This window comes from Haliaeetus albicilla, chromosome W (genome assembly GCF_947461875.1).
Source record: "Haliaeetus albicilla chromosome W, bHalAlb1.1, whole genome shotgun sequence".
NCBI classification, from domain to species: Eukaryota; Metazoa; Chordata; class Aves; order Accipitriformes; family Accipitridae; genus Haliaeetus; species Haliaeetus albicilla.
This window is the reverse complement of record NC_091515.1, coordinates 8,337,930-8,359,440: the sequence shown is the minus strand read 5'-3', so window position 1 is coordinate 8,359,440 and position 21,511 is coordinate 8,337,930.

The following is a 21,511-nucleotide window of genomic DNA, read 5'->3' as shown; positions in this document are numbered from 1 at the left end:
CAGACAGGTCATGGTTCATACCTATCATTATTAAATAGTTTTAACAAGGACCAGGGGAAAAAAAAAGAAAAACAAACAGAAAATCATTACTGAGAGTATTTTGAGATGACATAAATTTGGGTATAGCAGTAAATAATGAGCAAAATAGATGACTTAGTTGGAGCTCTCTAGATTGCTTGGTAAGCTGGGTGTAAGCAAACAATTGGGACCAAGTGTGCCATTACAAATCTAGGGAAGAAAAAGAATTAAAGCTGACTATACAAACAGAAGGATAATGCAAGGAAGTAGTGACCCATTTTTTAAACACGGCTATAACTGCTGCTCTTTCCGATTCCCTTTGTAAAATCTTTTTCACATCAGGGTTCAGACATAATTTTTTCTTATGTGTCTCCATAAGAATTCAATATTTCATATGATTTGACTTGGCAGAGGTAAAACGTGGAGATTTGATTAGTCTGTAAGGATCTACGTAAAGAACGTTGTGGATGAAGTTGTAACAATGTTCAAAGGCTGGTTGTTAAAGCTACAGAAATTCAAACTGAAAATAAAGCATAGATTTAAACAATAAGATGATTAACTACAGGAACTATTTACCACAGATGATGATAGATTTTCCATCTCTGGGTGTTCTTAAAATGGGTTTGCTATTCTTTTCCTACTTCAAACATGGATTTTGGACTCAGTGTAGGAATTAATATAAGGAACTCGCAGGGCTTGCTTTGTGGAAAGAGGTTTCCTTTATCCAGAGCGCGAAAGAAATTATACTGTCAGCAATGCCTTGTTTGGCCCAAGATTTACCCAACTAGAAAAGTGACCGTGAGGCATTTACCCACACGTATTTTACACCAAGCCCAATTCACCTTGCTCTGTGGACATGGCCCAGAGGACCAAGGGTGCACTATTAATTGTCTATCTGCCTTTAAGGTAGCACCTATTTTCCCTGATACACTCAATCTTTTCAATTCAATCCTGAATTTGGCACTACTTCAAGCTATTTATTATGATTTAGAAATAAATCCTCAAGTCTCATGACCCAGCTGCTTTTGTCACAATAATCACCTGAGCACAACATATTCCTGTTGTGAAACTTGATAGGTTAATCGAGCTTCACAAAACTTGCAATGGGGTTTGAGGTGCTTGGATAAAAGTGGTAAGTATTGGGTGAAATCACTGTTAATGTTCTTTAAAACCTCTCAGGTATAGTGGCACCCAGTTAGACATGCTGAGAACATTAATAGAGTATTAGTCAAGATATACATCAGCACCTTTCTCTCCTCAACCTTCTTTTCTATAAGAACAGAGAATTATTTTTTTTTCCTATAGATTCAGCTCTGAATCATTAGGGCTGGAATAGGGACCCTAGTGGGTGGCATATCTTGTGCTTGTGCTTCACAGCAAGACTGAATTCATTTTCCTTAAGCCATTACTGTTAGACTGATTATAAGTCCGCCCTTGAAAGCTTCTAAGTGAAAGTGGTTCTGTGACCTCCCTTGGCAGTTTGTTCCATGGCTTTAGCTATCCTAATAGTTATAAAGTTTGTCTTAATCATTAACTTAAATTTCCCCTTTGTTGCAGCTTCATCCCATTACTTCTTGTTCTGACCTTGGTGACTAATTAGAATAATTGGCCCCTGACCTCCTTCTATTATTCTTTATGTATTTGGAAGAGAGATGGGTGTAGACTAGAAAATGTGGAACCATAACCTAATGTCCTGACAGCCTCAGGAAAACATAAAGCCTTGGGACTTCTGTTTGACCTACAATAAGGTTAAAAGCCACATGTAGAAGTTAGAACAGCATTCCATCTTGAAAGAAGCTCCCTTATACTAGAATTGTTATGTAGGTTGATCAAATTGTCTACATTAGCAAGCCAAAAAGGATTTGCTGAACTGGACTGAATTTACCTGGTCACAACTACTTGGTTACTCAAGTCAGGTCTCCCCTTACTCAGCCACAAAGGTAATAGTGAGACATTAGTAGCTCAGAGCAGTGCAGAGATTTCCATCAGAGGAACTTACCTGGAATTCACTGCTATAGTACCTGAACGCTGCCAAATCTTAGCAGATCCATCCAAGAAGGCTGGGATTTGTCACGATCCCTGCTTTATGGAGGAAGAACAGAGAAGAGCAGGTTAGATGCTCAAAGATATTTGAGCAGATCTTCTTACTGGTTTTGGCAGAGAAACGGAATCCATGACTCTCTTAGATACAGATTTTTTATGTCAATCATACCTTTCCCCTCCCTCTGAAGCTTATTTATTGAGTTTAGAAGTCAGGATCTTCTCCACAGTCACAGGTATAGGTTGTTCTATTGGACCCCTTAATTCTGAGATTAAGGCTTGCTCCGATTCAAAATATTTGCCTTTTCTATAGCAGTCATTGGTCTGGGTAGTGACAACTGACTATTTAAAAGAGTCATTTTTCATGAAATAATTTTACACTTTTACTATATATGTTGTCGTATTAGGGTGGATCTTGGAAGGCTGGTTGGAAGAGTCCATTTCTTTCCCACAGTTTATAATTTCTGTTCCATACAGACTGGCATATACTTAATGCTATTTGCCAATGCCATGAGCTGAACCAAGGAACTTGTATCCAAAAGATACGCATCACCCTGAGATCATAGAAACTTTGGTAACCTCTTAATGCAGAGTATTAGTATGTCATATACCCTCATCCCTCCCATCCAGAAAATATGATGATTTTAGAGGAAAAGGAGCTTCTGTCTTGCTCTTATTGGATTAGCACCCAATCATTAGATCAGCCATTGGCAGTGTCCGAAGTTGCCTTGAAATGGTGTAGAAATTAGGTCTTGTTAATAGGACTTATAATAATATTCATCAACAATTTAACATTATCAATAAATGTATTTTTTAGAAATGAAAAAAATTATTCTTTAGCTAATGTATACTGTTGTTTTCTATTACACTCTGTGGCAAAGAGTTACACAAGATTGGTATGTTACTCATGGGAAAAAAAAGTATTTACCCCAGTGCCTAATAACGTCATTGTTTGCTCCATGGTTCTTGTACTGTGGGGAAGAATACTATTTTTTTTATACCCCTTTGTAACACTTTTGTTTTAAAGACATCTGCTGCTTCACACTTATCTGTGGAGATCTAATATTATCGCATTTGTCTGTACTTCTCTGCCACATTGACATTGTTGGTGTCAGTGAAATCTGTAACTCATTGATTTCAAGAGGAGTGTATGGGAGCAGACCTTTCTTGCTCTGATAAATGGGTTTTTTTTCTCTAAATGGTGAAGGAAAAGAATTTGATGCATAGAACAGCACACTCAAATTCAGTGGTTAAACTCACAAGTGATGTGTAAAGAAATTGAACAAGATTTCCTTAACTTCTGCTCCATTAACATGATACTTCCCTGGGATAGTACAGCAATGGCATATTGAAGTCTTGGTCCTAAATTAGGTAGGTAGATAAGTAAATTTTACCAGTGGGACCAGATTTCATGTCCTGCTTGACAGTTGTGACAGAAGGTAACTTCTGAGTTACAGCACCTTATCATTCATGGCATGTCACAGAATATTAACACCCTTGAGTATGATTAAGTAAGTGACACATCATAATAACTTATCATATATCTTGAAGTAAGTAAGTCAGAAGTCAGTGCTGGCCTCATTTGATGATCTCAGCTCCTACCACACATGAAAAAAATTATACATTGTTTGCAAGCTAAGAGCCAAAATCTCACTAAGACATCCAGTGAAAGACTTCTTCTGTAATAATTAAAATGAAATGGAAATAGCCCTATCAAAGGCAAAGGAGAACTATGCAGCCATCAACATAATTCTTGTTTGTGCAGTACACATTGCTCTGAAATGCATTGATAGGTTTTGCATACAGGCCGTTTAGCTTGGGGAAGGAAGAGGGTAATATAGAGTCAAAAGGTCTGAATTCCAAATGGCTGATGGTCATTGCCTTATCATGGGAAGAAGGTAGCCAAACTGACCTATGATTATGCAAATATGTTTAATATGATTTGAAATAGACCCAACAAGAGATAGAATTTTTTTTCTTTTTCTTTATTCACAATATTGTTTAAGGTTATTAAGATGTATTTAATGAAGAAAAATCCCTTTCTGTCAAAAATATTTTTTCTAAAATATTAAAATTCTGAAAATGTTACTTACAAGTTCAATACTTATAAAAAGAACACTACTCCTTTTTTTTGTCAAAATAATGATTTTTGGTTGCCAAAACCCCAGCTATTTTTACCTGTTCAGCTCCTGATCATTCAAAAAGACTGCAGGTTTATGGATTTTTTTCATAACATACTGCAGAAGACAATTCTGAAGAAGATTTTTGATGAAAAGTATACTAAAATATCTATTTTTCAAAATCAGTCATATTGAAATGCAGACTTTCCCAACAAGCTTTTATCTCCATTCATTTGAAACCTTCAAAGGGAGGTAACAAACAGTCTTAAGAGTGTATTTTTTATCATTTACTTTAGTTACTTTGCAATTCCGTATTTCATTTTTCTATGCAGCTTGTATCAGGGTGTCCTGAGATTCTTTCTCTTTGTGTTATAGAGTGTCTTGATCACAGTTCATCTAAGGTAGAGGATCACTTAGCTCTTCTTCACAGGACTGCAGCTGAGATCCACATCTCCCAGGAGACCATCTGTGATACAAGGTAAGTGATTCCTAGGAGGATGTCACACAAATTTACATCTATTAGCATGTTCAGACACCAGAACTATCTGGTAGCTTGTGAAGGGGGGTAAAAAAAAACACCCAAATGACCCCTCCTCAAGATTCATTAATGTCCTCTTTGAATTACCCTGCAGAACTATGAAGCTGTAATGGAGAACCATGACCATGCAAGAGACAGTACTGGTGCCTCTGAGTGTCTCTGATGCCACTCAGGGATATTTCCATAAGCTTGGTTCAAGGTCCAGATATTTAGACAAAGTACAGTGTATTCCTATCTCTCTAAGGCAAACAAGCAACCCAAGATTTAAAAATGTATAGTCTCTGATTTACAGTTTTATAGTATGATATTTTAAGCTGAAGACTGCGTAGAAGCAATCAAAGGTAGCATAGACAGAGATAGCCACACATGGGTAGCCCTCCAGGAGGAATTTCTGTCATCCCAAAGTAGGAAAGAACAAGAAATTTCGTGCTCCACTGCTTGAAATGTCCCTAGTGCCAAGCTAAAGTGGGTAAAGGTGTGAAAGTTTAAGATAGGGAGTGTAACACCCCAAGTTCATGCAAAAATAGTACACTTTTTTTTCAGTTTTGCATTGCCATTTCCACTGAAAGTCTTCCATTATCATATCTGGTCTGGACATTAACCATTCAAATGTTAATAGTCATATACTATGATATAGGTTAGAGATGTCCTTTCTGAACACTGCAGAAAAGGAGGAGGAAAAAAAAAAGTCTGCCAGAGGAATATCAAATTACCCCTGTTGTTCAGAAGTGCAATGGTCAGTGCAGGTTCTATAAAGCAGTCTTAACTCGAATGCCCCTGTGGTACATGTACCCTCCATACCACTTCCCTAGAAGGTAGCAAAGTACCATGATGTTTTTAATAAAAAGAAACTCAAAACAGAGAGAATAAGTGACATAGTCATGACCATACAGAAGATATGTGGCAAAGCAGGAACCTGAATGAGGATCTCACCATTACAGCACTGCTAATCTAACTACCTCTGCTTCCTATAACACCAGACAGACAGGTATCAACCAAGTAAACTAGAGACATAATGCGTTAAGAGGAGTCTGCATGGGCTCAAGGTGAGGAAATCAATTACTGAAACTGTTGAAAGCAGATGGATAAGTATAGGTAAAATATTCACATTAATTATTAACTCCTTTCAGCTTTTTATTTTATCAGCAGAATGGAGGAAAAGGGGAAAAAAAAAAAAAAGAAAAAGATGTCTCTGTATTAGGAGTGATCAAAAAGATTTTTTTTCAAAAAAAAGCTGTAACAAGGCTTCATCAATTATAAACCAAGAAAGACAGGGGCAAGAAGAACACTTGGCAGGTTGGTTTTTTGTTGTTCCCACCCCCTTCATTCTTCCTTCGCTCTCTTTGCTCTTATGCTCCTTCCTCAACCAGGAGCAGTTCTGCCACAGCAAATGCACACCTGATGTACAGCACTGTTTCATGGTTAGACAATTTTGACAGCTGTTCTCTGCAGGGTTTGGGTTTTTTTTTGTTGCGGGGGGGCAGGAAGAATGGAAGGGGGCTGTCGAGGCTCTGTGTAGCTATAGGACTTTGTGCTTCTATGGCATTTTGCCTCTCAGTGCATAGTCCTATGACCAGCCTGGAACCACCAAAGCCACATGTGCAAAGAGACTATCCAGTATTGAGATTTAATGACAGATGTTAATATTATTCAGTCAAAGGGGAGGAAAAAAAAAAAAGTCTTTCAAGATCTGATGATAAGTTCTCTTCCTTCTGCCTGCACCATGACTGCTTTCAATTCTGCTGAGGAACTAGTTTTCTCTTTCTCAGTCCAAACCTCCCTTTTCTTCTCTTTTCTTCTTTTTTCCTCCTTCCTTTCTTTTCTTTTCCTTTTAGGTTCTCAATTTTTCTTTTTTATTTTCTACCTCTTTGTTCCTCTTCTCTGTGGACCCCTCTGTCGAGATCAGATTTCTTTTGTTTTTGTCAGTTTCATTTTCGCTTTCTAAAACTCATTATTTCTTTTGATGACCAGCATTCATCCTTCTAATAATTCAGATATAAAGAAAGACAGTATGTAAAGAGAATAGCTAATAACTTCCCCTGTTAATGTTTCAGTCTGCAACAGGAGCTGACATCCTCAGGAGGACATGGTAACAAGTTTTGGAGAAACTTGTGAGGGACCTGCCATGGAAATTAACAGGAGAGACCCTAGTCACAAAGAAAGAAAAGCAAATTCTTCCCTGGGCTGGTGACAGCCCCTTAACTCATTTGCGTTTTCTTCTCAGAGGCACGACAGAAAAAGCCTACGGATGGGAAAAGAGGATGCAAGGATTGATGTTCAAATATCATGAAAATGGACCAGATCCTCAGCTGGCATAAATCAACACAGACCCACAGGAATCAATGCAGCAATGCCAATTTACACCAGATGACGACCCGGCCCGATAAATCTATCATGCTCTGGATAAAGAGGTGAGTGGGGAGGGGAAATGTACTATGAATTAGTGTCTGCTCAAATAGGCAGTGAAACAGAAACACAGCTCCTGCTTGTTGCAGAGGGCTAGCGGTGGAAAATGCTTCCTTTGAAGAGAAAGCATATCCCTGAGGACTCCCTGTGCTCTTTGTTCCTCCTCCCGTGAGGAAGACGATAGCCAATGTAGCACCACGAGTGCTTGCCTGAAGGTTCAAAGGAGATTGAGGCACTGATTCCACGTTACACAGAGGGGGCTGTTAAGAAGTAGCTGTTTAAATATGAAAGAAGCAACCCTCCTGTAAGGGCTCTTCGTCACATGTATCCACTCTTTGCCCTGAAAACCCCAGTCAGAGAGTGTCCTGAGCTGGTGCTCGGTGTGCGGTATCTCCTCTACCAGCCATACTGTTGTTAACCTACAGCTCTCCGGTATTTGAGCATTTTGTGACGATTAAATGGAATACTGCATCTGTTTCTTCACCTTTGGTATCTCTTTAGTGTTTAAAAGAATGGTTTGGGGCTTGCTTGTGGTTTTGAGCTATGTGATGTGAAGAGTGTGACATCTCTGAGGTGTTGCTGAAAGACAAATAAACAAGCGTATGAACAACTTTCTTTTATTTCTTTCCACTTGTGCTTTCCTAATATTTATCTTCCTCACTTTCCATCCCCCATAGTAATACAATTAAGAGGAAAGTGGGAAACAGGAAGAAAAAAAGACTGAAAGAATGCAGACGGAAAAAAAGCAGAGAGGGTTTTTTTTTCCATTTGAGGAATAAAGATCTCAAAAATATCACAGAAAAACCAAGCAACTCAAGTTGAAGGTAGGATGAATAGGAAGTTTTGCTCAGTTCTCAGTGTTCTAGGTTGACATCTGCTTTTCAAGAGCAAATGCTAACTGCTTAAAAGAAGACTACGAGTAACTCTCAGATATTGTCAATGATGCCATGCAATATTGAAACTCTCCTTTATAATTTGCTGGAAACTTTCTGGGGGATTATTTTACTTTTATTTTTCCTTTTTTTTTTTCTTCTTTGTTTCTAATGCAATTTAAATTTCAGTAGAGCAAAAGGAATACAGTGCATGTCAGCCAAAACTAAATACCAGCTGGTTGTCAGAAACTAACACAGAGGCAGTTTCTTTCCCAGTGACAAAAGTGAGCAATTTCTCATTTAACATAAAAAAGAGGGAAAAAGAAACTATCATCGGATCTAAGGACAGAAGAATGAAAAGTGATATCCATACAATGGCAAAATTACATTCAGACTCCAAATGAAAAGATTCTGTTCATCTCTGAAAAACTCACTGGGAGAAGTAAATAGCTAACGCTTCCATTTGTTTTACTGATAAACCTTGAAAAATTAACAAGGTTCAAAAATGAACAGTATCAAACCATCAAAGCAGGGAAATTGTGTCACAGCCAGACCAGTGCAGCAAACAAGCCCAGACAGCCATGTTTAGCAGGTCATGAGGATTTTTAACAATTTAATTAAGAAAACAACAAAGGAAAGTAAGGAATTGACCTTAGTGGCCAAGAAGGTCCTCTCCAATTTTATGTCTTTAATGAATAAAGAGCTGCTTTTGTTAGTTTGGGGTAAATCTTTCAATGTCTATTGTTACCAGGCAAACTCAGACAGACCTGCCCGGGATGAGAATTTTACCACATAATGCTGATATTTGGTTTTCCTTTGGAGCCATCTCAGGGATGGAAGGAGCCCAACCTGTTAGCCTATGCTGGGTCTCTGCAGGTTACTGAACTACACTATAGACAGAACCCACCTATCCCTCCTCTGCAAAGACATCAAAAACCCAAACAATTCATGAGGATATGCATGGAAAGGAACAGAGGGGGTCTGGATCTTGCTTAACTCTAGAGAAGAAAAGGAATAAGATGTTAATTTTTTCCTGTTTATTGACTTCAACACATGCACAAACTTGACTTCTGAACACAGGAAGACTTGAGTCACGGAAAAAACTTTGACAGTTCTTCTCTTTTGCCAGAGCATGGCTGTATTCTTCCTCCCGTTCTTCTGTCTTTGTTTCCTCTTTTTTCTTAGCTATATTTTCAGGCCTTTTCTGGCTGTCTGGCCTTTTTCTATTACTTCTATTTCTGCTTCTGCCCCTTCACCCTTTTCTTCCCGCCCCTTCTCTGCACAGCTGCAAACAAATCCACTCTCCCTCCCTCCTTCCCCACCACTGTTATATTCTGATTCAGACCACTGTGAATTTTTCCACCCACATAGACCAGATCCCTGATTTATTTTATGTGTGACCTCTATTTGGGGCAGTGGCTCCCATTGTTTCAGCTGCTTCTAAACAAAAGGCCATTTAATTGTTCCCTCATTTAGCTCTAAGAGAAGGTGGCTGCTAGGCACACACACTGCCCTGAGTTTCCTCCACCATGATGAAGCTATTTGGTTATTTTCTTCAAATTTAAAATGCAAGAGAATGACAGGCTAAATCTATTTGGGCAAATGAAACTCCATGGTGGGGGTGAAATAGCAAGCATTAAAAAAGGAGAAAGAAAGTGAGAGAAAGTGACTACTGAATAGAAACAAAAATGTAAAGGTAAATGCAGATTTGAGTTATAAAAATGTTCTAAAAGGTCCCCAAGGAGAGACACAGGACTTTATTCAGAAGAAGACAGTCTTATCAGGGGTTATAGTATATAAATATTGAAAACCTCCCTAACAGGTTAGCCACACTGCTAGATGTCAGCGCGTGCTTTTCAAGATCCAACTTGCAGCAAATTGACTGTGAAAGGAAGGCGGAAAAAAAGAAGAAAGAGAAAGAAAGGAAGGAGAACTGCTTGACAGAAGGCCTTCAACCCCTTTTTTTTTCCTCCTCATTCAGCCATACTGCATATAAATGCAGTTAAACATCTCTGAAATGCCTTGCTCATAAACCCCCCTACAACTTCTGTCTTGGACTATGATTTTCTCAGAAACCTGCCTCTTTCACTTCTGGAGGAGACAAAAAAAATTATTCTCCCTGCCAATAACACCTCTGTAAAATCTCCTCAAAGGACAGCACTCCTTGCACCTATGCTTTTCCTCCACAAGCTGCCATCTGCTGTAATGCATCTCTATTTTAAGCTTTAGAGTCATGTGATTTAAATCCACACAAGTGTTGATTGTACATGATTGCCTTTATTGATTCTTCCTGGGACACAACTTGCCTGTATCCAAGTTCATATATAGTTTTACTCTGGACTTTTCTTCCACTCTTTCTCTAATAGTTTCTTTTCCTGTCCTTCCATTTTTATGATTATTCCTTTTACTGTGGTGGTACCTGGGAATTTCAGGCAGTTAGAAAAAGTCCTGTTATGTTATATGTGCAACAAGTGTTTCTCCAAGAATGTAAAGAATACCTCTGTCTTGCTCTGAAAAGTACCTTACATTGTAATAACAGCCGATAAACCTGAAAAAAATAAGCAGCCTGAGCAATCTAAAATTGGGGAAGAAAAAAGAAACTATGCTAGTGAGGAAAAGTGAATTTATTAAAGGGAAGTTTGAAACAAGTGTTGCTGTGCTATTGCTGGAGATAAGTAAGTAAGACTCATAGCCCTTTCTGTTTCGGATCATTAGACTGCAGTAGAATCTAGATATTGATGCTGTTTCTACCTGTCTTTTGCCAGACTACTTCCAGGATAAGGGGTCTTTTGCCTTTCTTTATGGTACTTCACTGAGACAAGTAGACCAATAGTTTGGGGCTTTACCCTAAGTTCTTTTTCTGATCAGCAGAACCTGCCAACAACTACTCAGTTATTTCTCTGAGTTACTTTTGTCCTTCCTTAACTCTAACAATTTCAGTGGTGATACTCCTTTCAGCATTAGCGTTATTTTGGGTATTCCTATATGGGTCTGAATTTTAATATATAAACTCATGTTCAGCTTCCTTCAAATTTTTTTAAAATTAAAACTGATTAGTGCTTGCTCCACTGTTTATAATTTACATCCTTTTTCCATGCAGGGATTGAAGAGGTATCCTGGGTGCCAGAGCAGCCCTGATCAAATCAGCGTGTTACTCATATGCTTAGAATTAGGCACCTGGTTACACTGTCTGCCTAGTGAGCAGCTGAGTGAAATGGCTCATGAACATCCTGAGAACAGATCTCCAGATTTATCTCCAAAAATAGTTGCTAATGCTTAAAAAATATAATCTCCCTGTATTCAATCAGGAGGGAGTGTGACTCCTTTGGGGTAGGATTTGACTTTAGAAAGTAAATAGATACTTGAGAGGAAAGATCCTGAATGTTTCCTGGTTTTATTTTATACTTTTTTTTTTCTCTTCCTTTTTCCTCCCCCTCCCCCCACCCCCACCCCTTTTCTTTAAATGATGGACTTGAGCATAGATCATTTGCAAGACTTTTGGATACAGATCAGCAACTATACACAGAGAGTATGAATCTTGAATCTTCCATTTCACACTCTGCCTGAACAGGGTAATAGCTTGAGGTGCTGTCAGGACCTTCATCTGCAAGAAATGATGAGAGTAGCAAACTTTCTGTGATTACACAGCTGGGGAACAGGCCACAGGATCTTTGGATGACTGAACCAGGGAGAACTAAAAAAGCATTTGATTTTTACTGATGCTTACATGTGTGCACACTGGAGCTGATAAATTAAAGGAAGAAAGACTCTATATTCCTTCTCTGGACAGCAGGAAGATGAGAAGATAAAGTGCAGGGCTGAAATTCAGCTAATTCAGGCTGTGACATTGATATAGGCTGCTTAGTAGTCTTGTTTGAGGATGGGGTAATCAGTGGTTGTGGGTGGATGGGGCAAGGGAAAGAAAAAGGAGTAGTGAGGACACATGACTCCCAGGTTTATCAGATAGAATATGTCCTGGAGGGGCAGCCAGGAGCTGCGGGGACGCATGTTTACAGATTCCTCCTCTGTCTGGGAATCTCCCAAAATCTTGGAAGTCAGTATATTTTGTCTTTCGTACCAAAGGATTTGATAGACATTTTTGCTCACTGTTTCATTATGAATTAAATTTAAAGAAAATCTAACATCTCAGATATTTGACTGAAGAGATCCTATGGAGTTTAATACAGAAGACAAGTGATGCACAGAGCTCAAGCTGATTGTCTCCAGAAAGATGCTTTTGCCCCAGATTTTTTCAGCCATATATTTTGTGTGTAGGTAGCATGCAATCATATATGAAAACTAGCTAAAGAGAAAAAAAAGATGCTATCTAAAGGAATAGCCAGTTCAACATGTCTGCTGCAGCAACTAGAAATAGGATTTTTATTTTATCTTTGAAGTGGGAGAAGCATTAACATTTAAGTAAGTTGGTTTCAAGAGGAGCCTCTGAATCACATGGCTTTGGCTCATCATTACACATTAAGAATGGGATTGCAGAAAGCAGTCTCGGACGCACCAGGCCCAGCAGAGTACTTGTGAGCTAATTCATTATGGGTGGTTTTTCCTTTTTTTTTTTTTTTGGGTTGTAATTTAGAAGAATGCAATTAAAACTGAACTTGATAATTAATTCTGAACCGGTGAGAACCAGTTCCAGAGATTATGACTATAATGCTATGTAGCCATTGATATAAATATTCATGAGGTTTCATTGTTTTATGTTTTTTTATGAAGCACACGGCTTATCTGAAGAAGTAAAATTAAAGTACTATTATTTAACATTACAGTGTAAATAAGACTCAATAGAGAGAGACAAAAATATATGCACAGTAAAATGTAACATACATATTCTGTAAATATGTTCATGGGTATTTGTGCATTTAAATGTGTGTGCTGTATGCTGTATTATGTGTTTCTTTATATTATGTACAGACATTTTATAGTTGGATTATTAGACACTCTTTTACAAGTATATACAGAGTCACAACATATGAAACTGTCGCACTCAAAAGCACATGTGCACATATGCCCGGAATCTCCATCATTCATAAATACAACAGTGAATTAGAAAAGACTAAACAAGTTTGGATCTCAATCTGGGCACTACCTGGTGACTGAAATTCATAGAAATCGACCTATCCTACTACCAAAAATCAATCAACATGTAAAACTAATCATGTGTAGTTGGTGACAGAGTAAGAAAATGGCCTGTCTTACTCCATTCTTGGCTAAAGATGTCCATCGCAGCTGACTCCAAAGCAAAATCGCTTTTAAACATGGAATCTTCAAAAATCCCAGAAAAATAAAAATGCTCTGACAAACAGTGCCTAAAGGAAACAGTACAGCTAGAAGAAAGCTCAATACCTGGCTGGATTGAAACAGGCAAATAAATAACAGAGAAGAAAAGAAAAATAATCTGAAAAGGAGACGTTTGACATTCAGTTTGAGCTAATTTCTTTTTTTTTTTTTTCTTTTTTTTTTTTAGTTAAAGTAGACATACAGTGGCTTAAACAAAATTGCTCCATATTGTGTCAGAGACCTGGGGAAGCTGGCTGTAGCTCAGGCCCTCCAGTCAGCAAACACAATATCTGAATCAGAACAAGATTTAAATCTCCTGCACTGGTATGTTCAGTTCATTTATTGTGAGGCACTGAAAAGTCAAATTCAGTATTATGTGATTAAGCTACATCTGTCTCAGCACAAGCAGTAACCATATTTCTTTAAGTTCAGCAGGTGTTTTGCAAAGAATCTAAAGGATTTTGCACAAAATTAGTGCCTACAATAAAGCGCCAGTGATGAAGAGACAGCTCTTTATATCACTGATATATTATAGTTTCGTTCTAATAAATGTCATTGCCAAATATTTCAAAACCTAAAACAGGTTTGCTGACTGAACTGTTTTGCAAGCATATTTGCTATGCCTTATTGCAAAGATGTTCTTTTATAGACATACAGTTTAGAAATTTTATTTGACACTGCTGACTACTAAATTAGCAGCTTTTCAACTTTGCCAGACTCGTGCAATGCAATTGAGATAAAAGGTAAAATGCATAACTTCTGCATTAATTCTTGTTGGCAGTGTCATAAGAATCCTCAAGATGTGTTAATTGAGCTTAGAGTATGTGAAACAAATGGTAAAGCCACCCTCCCACCTTGAGATCCTCTCTCTCCCCTTCCTCTCTGTCTCACTTTGTTCAGTCCACACTAAGCCTATCGTTAACGATATATGAATGCAGCCCGTTAACGATATATGAATGCAGCCTGAGCACAGTATGACTTGCACCGAGACATGGGGCTCTCACAAAGAAAATGAGTCTTTGGTATACTCTGCTCCTTGTGAGGGTGTTGGAGTGAAAAGTAGTGATCTTTTCAGCTTTTTGGTTCTCATTTTTTGCATTTGCTGCTGGGGAGTTACTTTGGGCTCTGATTTTAAACGTGTAAACGTACAGCTTCATAATGGATCAGGGTCAGGGATACACCCCTGCAGACGCAAGCCTGTTGAATTTCCAGTAGAAGAGACTTGTAAAATTCTCACAGAAGGTTGCAAAAGTTTCAAGACACAGAATTCAACAGTGATTTGTCTTTATTTAAAGTCAAATTTGTAATATGAGTATACATTTTGTCGTTATTGATTTTTATATAGAAATCAAAAATCTCTTAAAACATCATTTTCACTGAGGTTTTTTTATCCTTTCAATAAAAGGAGGGAATTAGCAAACAAACAGAAGCAAAATTGTCTAAATTTTATAAAACTATAAAGTTTTGGGAAGGACAAAGAAAGGATATGTTTTCTCTGGGGTTTTTTATTTGGTTGGTTTCCCGCCTCGCCCCCCCCCCCCCCCCCCCCCCGGAATCCTGGAGCAAAACTTTGTGACAATTTTTTTCAGCCATTTGTGACATAGTTTTCCAGCAATGTCCAAAAGCCTGAAGAAGATAGGGGCTGTGTGATGATGAGTATAAAACTGGAAAAGTAAAACATTAAGTAGGAGGTTCTGATTCCATCATGTGCTTGACCAGCAAAGACCTGAGGAGGTCACTTGGATTCCTGTAAGTTCATATTGAAACTTGACTTTTGGGGGGGGGATGGGGCAGGGAACTTCATTGACTCATTTGTCACCTAAAAAGTGCTAGAGTAGGCAAATCAAACCCAGCAGACTCAAGGAGACCCTGGTTCTATAGCTTTTATTTTCAATTGGCATGCAAATATAATTGACCAAGTTGTCCAATCTTTTATTTAAGCTATGAGGGAACAGCAAAAAATGAATCATTTCTGGGTGAGAAATGTAACCTGCGAACAAAAAACAACAAAAAAAGAGGAAAGTGCAGCTCAAAACTCCACAGTTCTGTGTTAAAATATGCTTCAAACACTGTGTTGAATCTTATTTAGCTCATCATTATTTTGCTGTCTGAGCAACTTGTATATAAAGACCCAGCTTTGACTGACGTAACGTAAAATGTCTGAGGTATTTAAACTCAGAATGTAATTACTTTAGATTCTTCCTATTGTCGCTGGAGAGAAAGAAATGCTTCTCAGTTCCTGGGTGAGCCAGTCTACCCTCCAGAGGCACCTATTTCTTTCCATAGATTATGGAGGGAGCCTACTGTGGCTGTGCTTCTAACGTAGGCATCTCAGTTAGGTTCCCATAGCTAGCTAGGATGAATCCAAGCCAAAATCAATAGCAATAGCAAAATATGTGTCAGACTTTTGGAATGAAAAAAAAAAAATAAAAATCCCAGTCTCTGCCTCTCTCCTCCCTTCCTCTGATAACCACATAAACTGGGAGCCTTCCTTCATTGTGCGCTTTCTCTGGAGCACTCCAGCTGTTCTGTATGGAGAATGCTGAAAACAAGGAGAAAATGCACAAAGCGTAGCTCCAGAAATAACCTCTGTAACGTGTCCCTGGCGTGCAGCTCCCTCTGCAGAGAGCCTTTCTGGGTTCGATGGACCAGCTCTGCAATGAATGGTGACTTAGGGACAAGACTAAGAAATCTTGTGTACATTTTACAGTGTTGCTGTGAATGGATGCCTAGAATTTACTTTCAAATGAATTTATCTGCTGTGACCCTGAACTACTGCACAAGAAGTTCCTTCAATACCCACTTGGCTCCCAGGGTTTCGTTAAAACACATAAAAATTAACACCAGGAAACTTTGTATTTGTTGTTTTTCTTTTAAGAACAGAAATAAACAAGGTGAAGCAGAATGCCAAAGCAAGCCAGTTGTAAGCTCTGTTCTCAGAAATCTGTTTTTACAAAATATTTTAATCACATTTTCAAATATACTGTTGAAAGTGATAAACATTTTTACCTAGAACATACATTTATGGAAAGGCAAAATACAGTAATCATTAAAAAAATGAAGGCTCTAGTTAAGCATTTTGTCTGTTATGAGGTAGGTCTTTTCTGTTTTCATTTTAAAGAGTTTGCAATAATATGTTCAGTGATCCACTCTTTCTAGTAGGGAGAAAAAAAAAGAAAAACACAATGAAACAAAATGTTAAGGTGGTTTCCATCCTTTCCATCTACCTAATTGTTGTGCCTGGATAAAAGTTTAACAATGGGATTTGATTGCCTCATATTTTCTTTTTTTTTTTTTTTTTTTTTTTTCCTTAATAGAAAGTCAAAATACTTGATGAGTTCCATGTAGGAAAATACACCCCATTAGAGTTAGTACTCTGGCAAGAAATTGTATGAAATAGGAAAAACGAAGCTCTAAAAAAATAGAAAATGTATTAGAATTAATGCTTGTGCCAATGCTGTGAAAAAAAGAATCTATGAATCTCGTGATTTCCACACCTGCTCATAATGCCATATACCAGGGAAACATCAGATACGTAGATGATGTTCTCTCTGTAAGGCTGGAGTTTGCAGTTTAGCTGAATCTTTCACCTTGTTTTGAGTAACATACTTCAGGAAATATGTCCACCATCTGCACAGATTTTGGAAGAAGAAATTATTGGAGAGCTTAGAAATATGTCTTTGGGGTGTGATAGCACTGTCAAGTCCTACAAAAGATGGAAATAATCCCTTCTTCCTGTTATGACAGACAGGACAAGAATTGCTCATTTAAATTGCTGCAGGGGAGATATCAACTGTGAGTGAAGAAACTTTTCCAATGGTGAGGCTAGTTAGGGGCCAGAATATAGTTTCACAAGGAAATGGTGGGGGTTCCAACTTTGAACGACTTTCAGAATAGTTTAGACAACTGTTAACTCAAAACAATAGAGGTGGGGTCAGATTTGGCACATGCCTGGGCCGGAGAGTCAGCCAGTCTGACCTCGCGACATCGTTGCGAGCCATGTTCTTCTGTGATCCTATGAAGAAACATTTGGGGATAAAGGCACAAAAGTGAGCATTGACAATAAGAATTCAATCTCCATCTCTTCCCAGACTTTGTGTGTCCTGCAGCAATTATCTTTCATCTTTTCATACCTCAGCTTCATAAAATAATATAAATTCCCTGGTTTGTCAGGCCATAAAGATGCTGATGAAATAGCATCTGAGAGGGCGTCCAGTATAGTGGTGACTGAAGCTGTAGAAGAGCCAGGAGAGATGAAATAGTGACAACTATTATAACTACCTACTCAGCCTGAAAATAGGCTGTATTTACATATTCATAAATAGATCTAGCTGTGCAAAGAAATATTATCAATACTGGTTTACAGATAAGAAATTATAAGTCCTTTAAAAAGGAAAAAAATACTTAGAAAAGGGATTTTGAGAATATATTTAGCTAAATATTTGTGGTAGGTTAATTTAAATGAACTCTTTAATTACTTCTATGAAACAAATAGACTGGATAGAATGGATAAATAGAGTAGATATTGATGCCAGTGGTTATATTCACTTATTTCAAAGGACAAATAACTGTAACTGTACAGTTCTCTCTCTCTCTCTGACCCAGAACTTAAAAATCCTAGACGTATCCCTTAACCTCTTTTCTGAGAGTTGGGGTCCATTGGCAAGCTGTTTGGACTACTTGTAGGCAATGTTACCCATGTTTTATTCCTGCAAATGATGTGCTTACATCCCTTTCATACTCTTTTCGGTCTGGTGACTAAAAGGCACCCGTCACCGAAGTTCAGAGCTTGCACATAGCCCTGTACCATCCTGCACTGAGCCTTAGTGACTAATAATGAGAAAAGGATGAGGGTGGTACATGAATGAGCTGGAATTTGTTTGGGAACGAAAATGAATTTAAATTGTTATTTTAGTGCATCAGCTTTTTTTCTTTGTTTTTGGTTTTTTTTTTTTTAGAGATATGAATTCTCTGTTATTTATGGAATACTGGCTACATAAAGGGCATATGAAATTTTAATGAATCAGGCTTCCAAAAACAGAAAAAAAAAAAAACAAATGGAAACCGGACCCTTTCCATGTTATCACAGATACAGGCATATTTATTATTTAGCAGTAAATAATGTAACCCAGACATTGAGTCACCACATTAGGATGGAGATGAAGTAGTGACTCCACTACCAAAGTGCAACTAGTCGTTCATTACAAACCTAATTCTGGATCACTCCTCCCACCCCTTCTCCCCAAACATATACAGGAAATGACTTGCAAACAGCTTGCTTTTATTTAAAACTATTTTACGAGTTTTGATACTGGGGAGGTTTTCTTTATTTTGCCAGTTTTGAATTTAATCAAACAAGTTCACTCAGAGACATAAAAGAGGAGCCTGGGCCATTTTGCCCTTTAGGGAGATGTCGCCTAGTGTTTATGGAGAGAACTTCAAGGATCAAAAACGACCCTATCCTATGTCAGCAAATGGATTACATTTAGGTTTCTTCAAGAAAAAACAGTGACCTGGACTTTTTAAGACAAGGGACTGAATCTGTCTGCATTTCCTGTGGAAGAACCAATCTTTAGAAAATCCTGAAATTGCTGTCCACTGCCAAGCTCATAAAGATGTGTCCGCAGTGAGATCTGTTACTTCCTTGCAGCCATGCGTAATCACAGTAACTGTATGTAAGGTCTGAATCGATGTATATTAGTGGGTCATACAAACAAAACGAACATAAAGACAGCTCTACCAAGTCAGACAATCCATTTGTACTGTCTCCAACTGCAGTGAACTGTAGATGGCTGATAAGGAGTATAAGAATATGTCAGTCATTGAACATCACTTTACCACAGTACTCTTCTGGCCTCCAAAAATTGGGGACTACAGAATTTTTTTTTGAGAGAGGTTGTATCTTTGTATTTAATACCCTGAAAAAATATTATTCTTTCATTAATTTCTTTGTCTTTTGAAAACATGTAAAATTTTATTGTTAATTAATTCCTTCTTACATACATATCATGTGAAGAAAAATTCTCAGTTTTGTATTATGTAAAATATAATTGAGACTTTAATATAAGGTGTGGTAAGTTAGAAAGACTATGAGAAATTATTTTCTATTCACCTTCTCTATGTCACTGATGGGTTTTTTAGTCTGTCTTGTATGTACTGGCACTACAGTGGCAACTTACTTGAAGTGGCCAACATATGCAAACTTGGCTACCTTTATTAATAGAGTTTAATTTACAGTTTCTTGCTTAGGTTAAAAAAAAAAAAATATATATATTTTCTTTGACATTTAAGAGATACCGGACATTTACGTGCCCTAAACACTGTTGGAAATGTCATTCCTAAAGGTAATATTAATGCAAAAAATCCTCCCTATGGTCAGACAACTGAAACCCATGAGAGAGCTAGGTTTGTAAAGACCATTAATAGCAGACCTAAAGAGAACAAGGCGATAGAAATCACATAAGGCTTCAGGACCTATAAATGGTTAAAAAAACCCCAAAATATGCTTAAACCTCTTGACCAGATAAACTGTGTTAAGGGGCAAATGCTTTTAATTTATGAATGCATACACCCTTTTCTCTTCAGAGCAACTCTTCAGTTTTATGTTTAAATGTATAGATAGATCAACATCATGCTTTTATTGTATGGTTTACTTGTTACTGAAGTCATGCCTTTCTAGGTCCTATGCCCACTTAGAAACATCTGTTTAAATGAGGATGGCAACATGATGTACTGAGTAGGGCTTCCTCAACAGAAGCTACAACCATTTAATTAAGAATATTTGCATTAGTTTGGACAAAAGTTATCTTGTCTTTGGCAGGAGTCAGTACTGAGGCAGCGTTTATCAGAAACTAAATGGGCAGATAGGCAGAAACACACACACACACACACATTCACAGAGGGATAGAGGTATGTTTATATATGTATGTGTATCATGATCATTAACCTGAGACACTTCTAGCTGCTGGCAAACAGAGACAACTTGGATGAGATGTTGTACCCAGAGCCTGGTTTTTGCTTAACATTGCTACATGATCTTTAAGTGCTCTTTAATAAATAATTTCAATCCCTTCCCTATTAATTCCCTCCCTCCTTTTTCTTAGCTTGTATAAGGATGAATTTTTTTCAGATTTAGTTTTTAGTTTTATGTTGCTGTTTTCTTTTTAATCTTCCTTTCAAGCATTGCAGGCTACCCATTGTCTCCTATTACATTATGTACTGCACCTAGCACCGTGGATATGTGGTATTATCAGGGGATTCTAGACATTACTGAAACACAAATTATGATAATTACAGTATTGCAGCTGCTCAGATGGTAATTTAGTTTGGAGCCAAAAAAGTTCCCCTTTCCTTTCTTCACACCCTATTTCCATCTTTATAGATTTGCAGATGTAAAGAAGAGATGAAAACAACAATAAAAAGCCTTCGTGATTGTTTTCTGGAAGGGACGATACTTTTATAAATCCCCCTTGAAGCAGTACTTGATTTTGTAATAAGTTTTTCTTTCTCTGGCAGTGCTCCTCGGCAGGGGCCACACATGTTTCAGGGACTGAGGGGAGAGGTTGCAGGGGAAAGAGGGAGAGGAAGGCAAAGGAAGGGAAGCTGATAGCTTTGTAACTAAGAATGATGTCCTCAAATCCTTTTAAAAAATATCTTTCATGCCCTCAAGGGCCTATTACAGGTCAGACATTCACAGCCTTGAGTACCGAACCAGCCATCTTCTTTTGCAGCAGATACCTTTCAGGAGGTGCCAGAGATGTCAGCAATTTCAGCATTGTTCACGTAAGGAGGCAGAATTAAATTCCTCTGCTCCTGCCAGAGCAGGGAGGAGGCTGGAATTTACCTACTGTTGTTCAAGCATAGGGTGATAGCAATGCTGCAGCTGCTTGGCTCCCTCTTAAACAAACCTCCTAACCAGCCACCATGGAGCATCTTTCGCTCTGTTCCCATGGCAACACCTCTATCCTCTGGTGCCCATGGTGTCTCTAATGCTTTCGACTAGTTGGATTCCTTGGCACCTGCCGCCAGTGCCAGGTCTTGTCAAACCTTATTAGACTGAGAATCCATTTCGGCTGCACTAGTGGGAAAAGAAAGCAGACAAATTTAGTTCACCTGAGATCTCTTTCAAATCCCAGTAAAGTCAATTTCTCAAGTTTCCAACTAAGAGCTGAACTTGCCTAGGGCAAAGATGTGCACGTGCACACACACAAATACACAGATTCTCC